Below are 11,700 nucleotides of genomic sequence, written 5' to 3' on the forward strand. Positions count from 1 at the left end.
AGGTTTAATACTGTTATTTATTTGGTTATATTATTGAGATTGATTATTATATTACCAAAATTATTTTTAACCTGAGATTAATAACATGCTCCATATAGACTCTACTAAGTCATGGACTATAATTCCTGCCTTCTCTGAAGAAGCAATTACCATTTTTCCTCTCAAAGATCCTCTTATTTCAGCTAATTCAATAATCACCTATTTTTTTCTTTATGAAAGCAGTCTTTGATTTATCTTCTGAGTAGTTATAAATTGTTTCAGAGTTTATACAGCTTAAATGATTTGTTTCTAAATTGAAATTCGCAAAATGAGTCCTTGGCAGTTGAATTTTGCCATCAACATTCACAAGCATCCAAGTTCATTTATGGTATTGTTTAGCCCTAATAAAGGCAAATTCTGTCTTATGGATTAGGCAGAGACATATGGAATAATGAAGATGCTTCAGTTCTAACTTCAGCCCACAACCAGAACCAGTAATACAGCATTTCTCTCTCTCTCAGCTCTACGAAGGAGATGAGCTCGATTTAGAGGAAGAAAATTGAATTAAACTTCAATTATACTGACTTATACTTCCAAACTCTTTTGACAATCATAGGATTTCAAATTAGAAAGAGCCGTAGAGATCATCTGGACTGAGGCTTCTCAGTCTTTTTTGGGCCTTGGATTCCCCTGTCACATTCTGGGCAAGCCTGTGGACTCCTTCCCAAAATAATGTTGTCAATGCCACAATAAAATGTAGAGGATTGCAAAGGAAACCAAAGGTAAGCAAAAATAAAGATGTCATTTTTTTTCTCATCCAAGTTTACAGAACCCTAAGATCTGTTCACAGGGTATCCTTAGTTAAATGATATGGATCTAGTCTCAACCCTCATTTATAGAGGAGGAAACTGAGACCCAGAGATTGCAGTGATGGGTCCATGGTCTCCAAAGAAGTCAAAAGGAGAGGTTAGTTTCAAACCAGTGTCATCCAACTCTAGATTTAGGATTTTTTTCCCACCATACCAGCATGTCTCCCCATTGTCTCTAAATAAAAGGTCCAAACTTTTAGATGTTTATCTGAGATATGGAAAGAGACTAACTGCTGAGAGATATTCCTTCCTGCAGTTGTCACAGAACAGAAGAGATCAGGCATTAAATTGAGCAGGGTATCTTTGTGGTTTTGTTGTTTTTAATCTTTTAATATCAATATTAAATATTAATGTGACTAAAACGTTTGCTCATAGCTTCCACATTTCAATTAATTCATTTCAACACATAAAATGCCATAATTTGTCCATCTCTTCTACTAGATCTCCATCAAGAAATCTTTGTCTCCTTTTTCAACTTGTGCATGCTCTCATAAATAATGTCCCAAAAATCCGAGTGTAATTTAAAACAATAGCTTAGAACTGCATTGGGATTTTGGGGGACATTTTGTATTTGAAATGAGTATTTACTCCATGTTCTGGGTATGCTATTTTGGATAAAATCCTTTCCATGTTTCTTTATATTTTTCATATCCGTCAGTCACCCGTTTACTGCCATTCCATTCCATTAACATCTCATGATTTATTGACTCATTTTCCTCTTACTGAACATAGAGGGTATAGTTAAGACAATATACTACAGTGGCAAGAACCCTGAGTTTGCCATCAGAAAGCCTGGGTTCAAATTCTGACTATTACTACCTTTGTGACTATAGCTTATGCTACAGACCTTGGTTTCCTCATTTTTACAATGAAAGGGTTGGCCTAAATGACATTTGAGATCCTTTCTAGGGCTAATAAAAAAATCCATGGTCTTTTAATTAATCAATATGGTCAAACGATGCTTTACAACAAGGTTTTGAAACTAGTATTTATTAAATACATCCATTTGAATAGACTAGCCAGTAATTACTCACTAAGAAATAAAGGATTCTGGTTCTAGTCTAATCAATATACAATCAATGTTTGTTGATGACTAATACATAGTTCTAATCCTAGCTCTATCACTGAATCAAATAAGAGCTTAATAAGGTCCTAATATATGCCCAGGACCCTGGAAAATCATTTTCTTTATGAGTGCCTCAGATGCCTCCTCTGTGAAATGAAAAGTTGGGCATATGATCTTGAAAGTAACTTCTAGCTCTAACATCAATTACACAGCTCTTGTCCCAGCCTATCATATCCAGCAGGCCCAAGCAACCTCTTCTCTTCCAGAGTCCTGGTCACTTATTTTGTGGAAATTGAGAGTTGGTCTTTTACAGACCTCATTATAGAAAAAGGGGTCAGGGGCAGTTAGGTGGCGTAGTGGATAGGGCACTACCTAGGATCAGGAGGACCTGAGTTCAAATCTGACCTCAGACACTAATTACCTAGCTGTGTGATCTTGGGCAAATCACTTAACCCCATTGCCTTGCAAAAAAGCAAAGAAGAAAAGGGTCCAGAGCCTTACTCTTTCCTTTTTCTCTACCTGTCTAGGTGGGCATCTGGTTTCTCCTCCCTTGGATTTCTCAAAGCCACTGGAAGACAGAAGGACTTGCAGATTTTTGGGCTTAACTTAGGATCCTCTAGCCTTAGGTCCTGCCACTAAGAGGGGAGATTTACAGATGTACATAAAAGAATGAATATCGAAAGAATAGTGCTATTTGTCCCCCTTTCCTCTATATTTTATGTGTCTTTTATTCTCTGATCCCTATGGCAGTGAAGGCCTGTCTGTTCCTTAATGGTTTGACTACTTTATATTTGATCTCAGTAACAAGTCTTGACAATTCATTATAGATATTGGCCATTATGAATGATGATTCAAGAACCTTTAAATTAAAAAAAATATTAATCAGGACATACTCTCAATATAAAATCTCTCCCCAGTGGCTTAATAAACTTGTAGGAAGTGAAGCATACTCAAGACTGTTCAAATAGAATATTGGTACCCCTAAATACTAAGAGAAAAAAGAAAGGCCTCAAGTCACTGCTTTATTAAATTTATGAGAAAACAGAATGTACTGAAAAAAAAGTACTGAATGAGTAGCCAAGATGGAGTCAGTCTCAGACTGCATCAGTAAAGGGAATATTAGCATTGTTGAAATCAGAGATCTTTCAACATAAGTAAGATAGATATATCACTGTTGTAATTTTCAATTGGTTAGGAGAGGAAAATGTTTTAATCTTTAAGACATTACTCTCTGTGGTTTGCTCAGTTGAAATCTGAAATCTTAGGAGCATTTTGTATATTCAGTTTGCTGAAACCACTCAATTCTAGTGATTTGATTTTAGTCATCTGAGAATAATGCTTGTAGCATTATAATGAGATACCAAGCCACTTCTTTTATTATATAAAACAGTTCTGGAATGGATATGAAGAAAGAAGATTAAAAATGGAATATAGAATATTAGCTGCTTATGTAGGACATTTAAAGCTCAAAAGCGTTAGATTTTTCTTTCATTGTGACATTCCCTAAATAATGTAATTGGGGGGGGTGAGTACTTGATGTTAGAAATTGAATACAAATACTGAGCATTGTATATCTATCACATAAGGTGATTAGAGGCAATGTTATCTATGGAAAAAAATTTCGAAGGGGGAAAAACTCAATTACTCACAGAACAGGCACTTAGTCTATTTTGTCACCAGTGATTTTCAACAAGCAATCCAATTTTTATTTATTTCACTAAAGAACTATAGATTGTACCAAAGATATTTGAGTCTTAAAACTTATGCTATTACTTATCAAAAGGGCATAATCAATGGTTATTTTCAAGTCTTTGTTCAAGCGTAATGTGAAAGAACAGGAAAAATGATTGAATATTGGGTGCCATCCCACAAAACTATGCAGAAAGAAGGACAAAAATACATCTTGAGATGAAGTCCACAGGTACTACTAACCATAACGTAACATGTCCAGGCATGAAACCAATGAACATGTAAGAACTGACTATAGAGTTTGCAAAAATGGACACAATTAAGCAATGTATTTAATCAAACATTTAGGGGTTTAATATGAGTATGTGGAAGGGGAAAATAGGAGCTGTATACTTAATACAAAAGTATAAAGCAGTCTGTCAACAATTATTTATTAAGCACCTACCGTGTTCCCAACATTGTACAATATTTTAGGAATACAAAGAAAATTCCTTGTTCTCAAGAATTTATCTCTATCAGATGAAAAAATATGTAAAGAAATAAGTACATAAAATATAACACAAGATAAATGTTTGCGTGAGAGGGCACTAGGAGTCAGAGGGTTGAGAAAAGGCTTAAAGGAGAAGGTGGTAACTAAGCTGAGTTTAAAAGGTAACAGGCAGGGGTGAGGTAACTGTGAAAGATAGCCAGTGAATACAAAGGTGCAAATGAGGAAATAGAATGGCTCAATGAGGATCAGCAAGATGTCCATAGAGTGCCGGGAACAATTTTATAAACAGGTTGGAAAACTCGGTTGGATCCAGATTGTGAAGGATTTTAAGAGGAGTTTAAAACTGTTCTTAGAAGAAATAGAGAGTCATTGGATTTTATTAATTAGAGGAGTGACGTGATCAGACTTGGACTTTTCTACATTCACTCTGGCACTTATGTGTAGAACCTATTGGAAAGAGGAAAGGATGTATTGGAAAGAGACTTGAGATAGGGAGACCAAATGGGATGCTTTTACCAAATATTTCAAGTGAGATCAAGGTGATGAGGTCATGATCTGAGGTTGAGGCCATATAAGTAAAGAGAAACGGACTGATGTGAGAGATGTAAAGGCAAAAATAAAAAAAAAAGATCTAGCATCTCTCTAGATATGTAGAGTGACACATGATGGGGTTTCTTTTGTCCTTCATTTTTTTTTGTTTTTTACAAGGCAATGAATGGGGTTAAGTGACTTGCCCAAGGTCACATAGCTAGGTAATTATTAAGTGTCTGAAGTCAAATTTGAACTCAGGACCCCCCCCTGAATCCAGGGCCTGTGTTCTATCCACTGTGCCCCCTAGTCGCCCCATTTGTCCTTCAGTTTTGAAGAAGACCATGACAACAGGGAGGTGATTCTGGTACACATGAATTGGATTTGAGTGAGGGAGGACTCCACCAACTTCACTCTTTTCTCCAGATGCATCTGGGTCCAGTGGCCAGATACAAATCAGGTTGATTGGAGATGGTCCTGGATGGAAGGCATTCAGGGTGAAGTGACTTGTCCAAGGTCACACAGCTAGTAAGAGTCAAATATCTGAGATCACATTTGAACTCCTGTCCTCCTGACTCCAAGGCTAGTAGTGCTCAATTCACTGTGCCACCTAGCTGCCCTTTGGGATAATAGAAGGAAGGAGTCAAGGACAACACCTGGGTTACAATCCTGGGTGACTAGAAGGTTAGCAGTAAGACAGGCAGAAAACAAACATTTACTAAGAGCTGATTGTGTATCAGGTTCCATGCTAAGTGCTAGATACAAATACAAGAGGAATGTTGAATTTTGGTGGAAAACAATATTGAACAACCAAAACTAATGATGAAGGATATTAACCGCTCCTCACTGAGAAAGCTCAGAGTGCAGAGTGCATCATAGCCAAGGCAAAAATGTTCATTAAAAGGGTTTTCTTCTTTTTTCTTTCTCAATGAAAGGTAGAGAAATAGATTTTTGTTCACTGAAAAACAAATTAAATCTATGCATGAAAAAGAGAAATATGAGTTTGACTCCCAATTCATTAGTCTTTTCTCTATATGATGCTGCCCTCTCCAGTTCACATATATTATTTAAACAGGGCAATTTTTGAAAGGTAGATGGGGAAACCTGATCTTCCAATGACATCTTGTATTTAATATGCACTCTCTCTTCTTTACCCATTTCCTACCATGAGTTGATATGCCTGCTTTAATTTTCCCATTTCCCCATTTCTGCAGCATGATACAATGAAAAAACAAGCAAAGAAAAATGCAAAAAAAAAAAACCCCAAAACTATGGATTGGGAACCAAAGACCTAGGTTCGAGACCTGACCAATAGTTTATGTCTTTTAGCCACTCTGAATCATTCATTAGAGCGTAAGTTCCTGGAGAGCAGAGACTGTCTTTTGCCTCTTCTTTTTACTAGCACAGGAAATACTTAACAAATGTTTATTGATTGGTTGGTTGATTGATTTCAAGTTATTCAGCCAGAAAGTAAAACTGTTTATGCCCTACCTCCCTCAAAGGGTTGTTAACAGAAAGGCCCACTACATATACTGCTTTATGTTACTTCTTTCCCTATAAATCAGTTTCTCTCCTAGCAGTGGGGATGGGGAGGGAGGGAAATATTCTTTTCAATGAAGAAATTTTTTAAAAATAAATTTATTTGGGGAGGCTAGGTGGCCCAGTGAATAGAGCACCGGCCCTGGAGTCAGGAGTACTTGAGTTTAGATCCGGCCTCAGACACTTAATAATTACCTAGCTGTGTGGCCTTGGGCAAGCCACTTAACCCCATTCCCTTGCAAAAAAATTAAATAAATAAATAAATGAATTTATTCATCTATTTTTCCAACTATATGCAGAGATAGTTTTCAACAATCATTTTTGTAAGGTTCTGAGTTCCACAGTTTTCTCCCTCCCTCCCTTCCCTCCCCCTCCCCTTGAAAGAAAGTAATCTAATATAGGTTTACATGTATAACTATGTTAAACATATTTCCATATTAATCATGTTCTAAAAAAAATCAAGAAAAAAAGGAAAAAACCATGAGAGGGGTAAAAAACCCATAAAACTAGATTTTAAAAATTGAAAATAGTATGCTTTGGTCTGCATTCAGATTCCATAGTTCCCTCTCTGGATGTGGATGGTATTTTCCATCACAAGTCCTTTAAAACTGTCTTTGATCATCGTCCCACTGAGAATAAGTCCATAAGAGTGGATCATTGCACAATGATGCTGTTAGTTTATACAGTGTTCTTCTGGTTCTGCTCACTTCACTCAGCAGCACTTCAAACAAGTCTTTCCTGGATTTTCTGAACTCTGATTGCTCATGATTTCTTTCTTTTTTCATGTTTTTTTTTGCAAGGCAATGGGGTTAAGTGGCTTGCCCAAGGCCACACAGCTAGGTAATTATTAAGTGTCTGAGGCTGGATTTGAACTTAGGTCCTCCTGATTCCAGGGCCAGTGCTCTATCCACTGCACCATCTAGCCACCCCTATCCTTTACTCTCAAAGATGACCATGACATTAGGGAGGTGGTGCCATGAGAAGCACATGAATTGCACTGGAGTGAGGAGGGCTGTGCCAAGTCACCAGTCTCACTTTCTCCCTTCCAGAGCCATCCGGGTCCAGTGGCCAGATATGAATCAGGAAGACCAGAAATATTCTGGATGGAGGACAAACAGGGTTCGGTGACTAGCCCAAGATTATGCAGTTAGTAAGTGTCAAGTGTCTGAAGCCAGATTTAAAATCAGTTCCTCCTGAACTCGAGGAAGGACCACAGTGTCTGATAGCTTATCTTGCCAGGATCTTCAGAATCTTCCTAAGACAATTCAAATGGAAGCAATTCTATTTCCTGACAGAATACTAATACTGTCCAGGTTTCACAGACATACAGCAAAGAGGACAACACAACAGCTCTGTAGACCTTCAGTTTGATAGTCAGTCTAATACCGCCTCTCTCCCATACTTTCCTTTGGAGTCCCCCAAACACTGAGCTAACTCTGGCAATGTATGCATCAACCTCATCCTCTAGGTGGACATACCTGGAAACTATACTGTCAAGGTAAGTGAACTTATTCACAACATCCAAAATCATTTCTCCATTTCTTGGAACTTGTAGGGCTTTTAGTTGGTTTGTTTGTTGTTCCAACCTATTACCTGGTATTTGGAGAAAGCAGGAAAGATACTAATAATTTGCCAAGAGTTTCTTCATTGTCCAATAAAGCTTTCATTAGGATCCAATCAGAAAGTACCAATTTCAAAGCACTAGTTACTCATAGGGGTGGTAGAGAACTTCCCATATTGACAACAAAATCATCTAGGGAGCTAACTAGTTCTCTTTTTAACCATTAAATGCATCAAATAAAAATAAGAGGTAGGCTCTTTCCTCCTAATAACGCCACCTCCCCAACCAGCTTAGTCTTTAAAAGAGATTTTTGAGAGGACCAGATTTTCTTTAGACTATACAAAGGTGAGGTATAAAGCATATATATATACTCACAAGTCATGGAACACTAAGAATATTTAACCCTCTTAAAATAACATTAAAATAATATGTTTCTTTATTTTAAGTTTGATAGGAAGTCTAACCCTAACCAAGTTCATAACTCCATTCCTGAATAGATTTTTGTTCCTAAAATGGGCCTCCTCTAAAGAGGAGTAGGTTTGGGGTGGCAGTGGTCCCTTCCCTCTCAGATATCCTATGTTGGAGCAGGTTAAGAACTGGTTTCAATCAAGAAGCCATCCAATTCTTACCTCTGATAAATATTAGTTGTGTGATATGGACAGAGGACAGGTGTTTAATTCTCTTACAGGCTAAATTTCAGGAAAGGTGCTTCTCAGGTTTGGCAGAAGTAGTTTGATCACATACATACACACCCATAAACATACATACATACATACACACACATGTTCTCATGCACTTTGTTTTTCACACCCTAATAACCACAAAAGGTTAAAAGTAGAATTGATTCTGTCTCTAGAGATTCTGCTAGAACAGGTTTCCACAGAGAAGGGCATCATTAAGTGCTGAAAGGAGGTAAGAGGGAGAATTAATGACTGGGCATGTTTGCTGCTAAGGAAACATGTCCTTTGTAGATACGAGGAATTTTTTTAAAAAACCTATGCAATACACTCAGGGACTTAAATGGACTTTTAGAAAGGGGACAATGGTAAGCCTCCTCAGAACCAGGACCCCGAACGTATCCTGTGTAGTATCTTGGACATGTTTAGCTCTTTACAAAGAAGCCATTTTTCCAACAGATGAAAAAAATCTCAAAATATGCATTAGATAGGGGAGTAGAAAAGAGAAAGCTAGCTTCTTCTTGAAGTGCAGCCGCTTCAGTGGTGGAGACTCCAGCTGAAAGAATTGAGAGATGGAGAAGGCAAGACTTGTGTGTGCTTTGAATCACTCTCAGCATGCAGCACAATACTGGGCCCAGACTAATACTGAGAGGTTGATTGTTGAAGATGTACAATTGATAAATAGAAACTTTCTAATGAAAAGCTTACCAATAAAATACAAGCCATTCAGGATATGTGGCAAAGAATAGAGTCAGTTAAGAACTGTTGCCAAGGTATCATTGAGAGATATCTGAGTATCAGAATAATTCCAGGGAAAAATTCATTACTGTTTTCAGGTGCTCTGTGTGAAATGTGAATCTGAATCTGTCACTGTTTATCTCACCCTTGAACTCTGAAATTAAAAGGTGTGCTTTTCAGACTTAGAGATCACAGAGAAAAGTGTCAGAATCTACAGAGGGATACCTTCCACAAGTCTGCTCAGAGAGAAAGAAGGGTTCTTTTGTTGCCATTATGAAGACTAGAAAAAATAGTTAGGACTGCCCTTGAACTCTGAGAGTTGTAAATTCAGAATGGATTGAAACCTAGAGGTTAAATGACTTTGTCTTAACAAAAGGATGGGGCAAAGAACAAGTCAAGAAACAATAAACAATGTTATTAAAGACAATTATAAGAAATTTTGGGATGCAACTAAAGGAATCCTCAGGAGAAAAGATATCTCTAAACACTTGTATAAAAAAAGAAATCAGAGAGAGGAAGAGAGAGAGAGAGAGAGAGAGAGAGAGAGAGAGAGAGAGAGAGAGAGAGAGAGAGATTACTAAATTGATCAAAACACTGGTAAAACAACAAATCAAAAAAGCTCAAGGGAACAGTTAGGTGGCCCAATGGGTAGAGCACCTGCCATGGAGTCAGGAGTACCTGAGTTGAAATCTGACCTCAAACACTTAATAATTACCTAGCTGTGTGGCCTTGGGCAAGTCACTTAACCCCATTGCTTTGCAAAAACTATAAAAAACTTTGCAAAAACTATAAAAAAAAGCTCAAGTAAACACAGACATAAAAATCCTGAGAAACTGAAGAAGAAATAAACAAAGCTGGGGAGGGGAATATTGATTTACGTAAGGCAGAGACATTTTTTTTAAAAAGCCAATACATAGATAAAAAGTTAGTTATTTTAAAAAATAAATTACCAAAATGAAAAAAATCATGACAGAGATGAGGAAGTTATTAGAAATTATTCTGCCCAATTATTTGTCAACAAACCTGATGATTCAAATGAAATTAATATTTATAAAATGTGTAATACCTAGATTAGCACAATAAGAAATAGAAAATGTTTTAAAAACCCTGTCCCCTTCCAAAAAATCAATGAGCCATAAAGAAACTCCTCATCTGGAAGTTTTTGTAGGGGGAGCAGAGGAGATTGGGCTGGGGTGGGGGTAGAGGGAAGGTGGAAGGAAACGCGAACCAGGAGACACTGTGCCTGCTTCTAGTAATTTTCAGGTGCTGCTGGGAGGCTGGGGCCAGGGTGGTGTGGGAGTCTGCTAGAATCCAAGATCACATGTCCAAGTTGGGGCAAGAGTGACACATGCTGGATCATGGAAGAGCAGGCAGACGCTACTAATGTCAATAACTGGCACCGGACTGAGAGAAATGTTTCAAAATGGTCCACGGATAAGCTGAAATCTTTGTTTCTGGTAATCCAAGTGTATGGTGCAGAGGGCAACTGTGAGGTGACAGAAGTGAGTAAGCTTAACGGAGAGGCATCAATCAAAAATCGAACAGGCAAATTCATCTTCTTCTGAGTGGACCATCAAACTGAACTGGATGAGTACTTCTAAGTCAGGAAGGAAATATAAGGAGATCCCCAACTTGTCAAATGAAAACAATGTCAATGAAGTGGAGGTTATTGTGAGCCTTGCCAAAGATGAACCTGACACAATCCTGTTGGCCTTAGTGAAGCAGGAAGGTGTGACAAAGATTTGAGATGCAGTGGAAACTTATATCAGGACTCTTAAAACAGAATTCTTGCAGGGCATGATCCTACCTACTCTGAATGGTAAGACAGTAGATCCAGTCCCCTTGCTGCCAGTGAAAGCTGAGGAGTCCAAAGTCAAACCTGATACTCTGGCAAGTCAATCTAAAACTGTTGGTGTCATGATCCCTACCTGCAGGATCGTTCTGAGGGATGCTTTCCCAACATCAGCAGAGGAACTCATTAGGGTATTTGTCACCCAGGAGATGGTTCAGGCCTTTACCCATGCTTCTGCTGTGTTAGAAGTAGATAAAGGGGGAAAGTTCCACTTGCTGGATGGTAACAACACTGGGGAGTTCTTGGATCTGGTCCCTGAAAACAAGATTGTCATGAAATAGAGGTTTCAGTCATGGCCTGAGGGGCACTTTGCTACAATTACCTTGACCTTTATTGGCAAAGATGGAGAGACAGAGCTTCTCATGGAGAGAAAGGACATCCCATCACCAGAGGAGGAACAGAGAAGACAGGGCTGGCAGCGGTTCTATTTTGAGAGCATCAAACAAACCTTTGGCTATGGCACACACTTATTCTAATGTTAATTTCTACAGGGTCATGGCCCACCCAGCAGCTCAGTCCAACTCTCTACCATCCTGCAACTGTGACTGGCAGGATTGCATCATCCCAACCACCACTATGGGGCCTAGACTCCTCCCCTATCATCTACCATAGCTTTGTGCATGTTTTCTGCTAGGTGGGATCAGACAGTGAATTCTCTTTTATCTGTACATATGCTAAATAAATATAACCTTAAAAAAAAACAACAAAAAAG

At 38.2% G+C, this 11,700-nt stretch overlaps 1 pseudogene; it reads left to right on the top strand.

Annotated features, from left to right (window-relative positions):
• Positions 1-3,857: 3,857 nt before the first annotated feature.
• On the top strand, positions 3,858-11,464 carry LOC141498674 (activator of 90 kDa heat shock protein ATPase homolog 1 pseudogene; annotated as a pseudogene).
• Positions 11,465-11,700: the final 236 nt, after the last annotated feature.

The sequence above is a fragment of the Macrotis lagotis genome, chromosome X (genome assembly GCF_037893015.1).
Source record: "Macrotis lagotis isolate mMagLag1 chromosome X, bilby.v1.9.chrom.fasta, whole genome shotgun sequence".
In the NCBI taxonomy this organism is placed as follows: domain Eukaryota; kingdom Metazoa; phylum Chordata; class Mammalia; order Peramelemorphia; family Peramelidae; genus Macrotis; species Macrotis lagotis.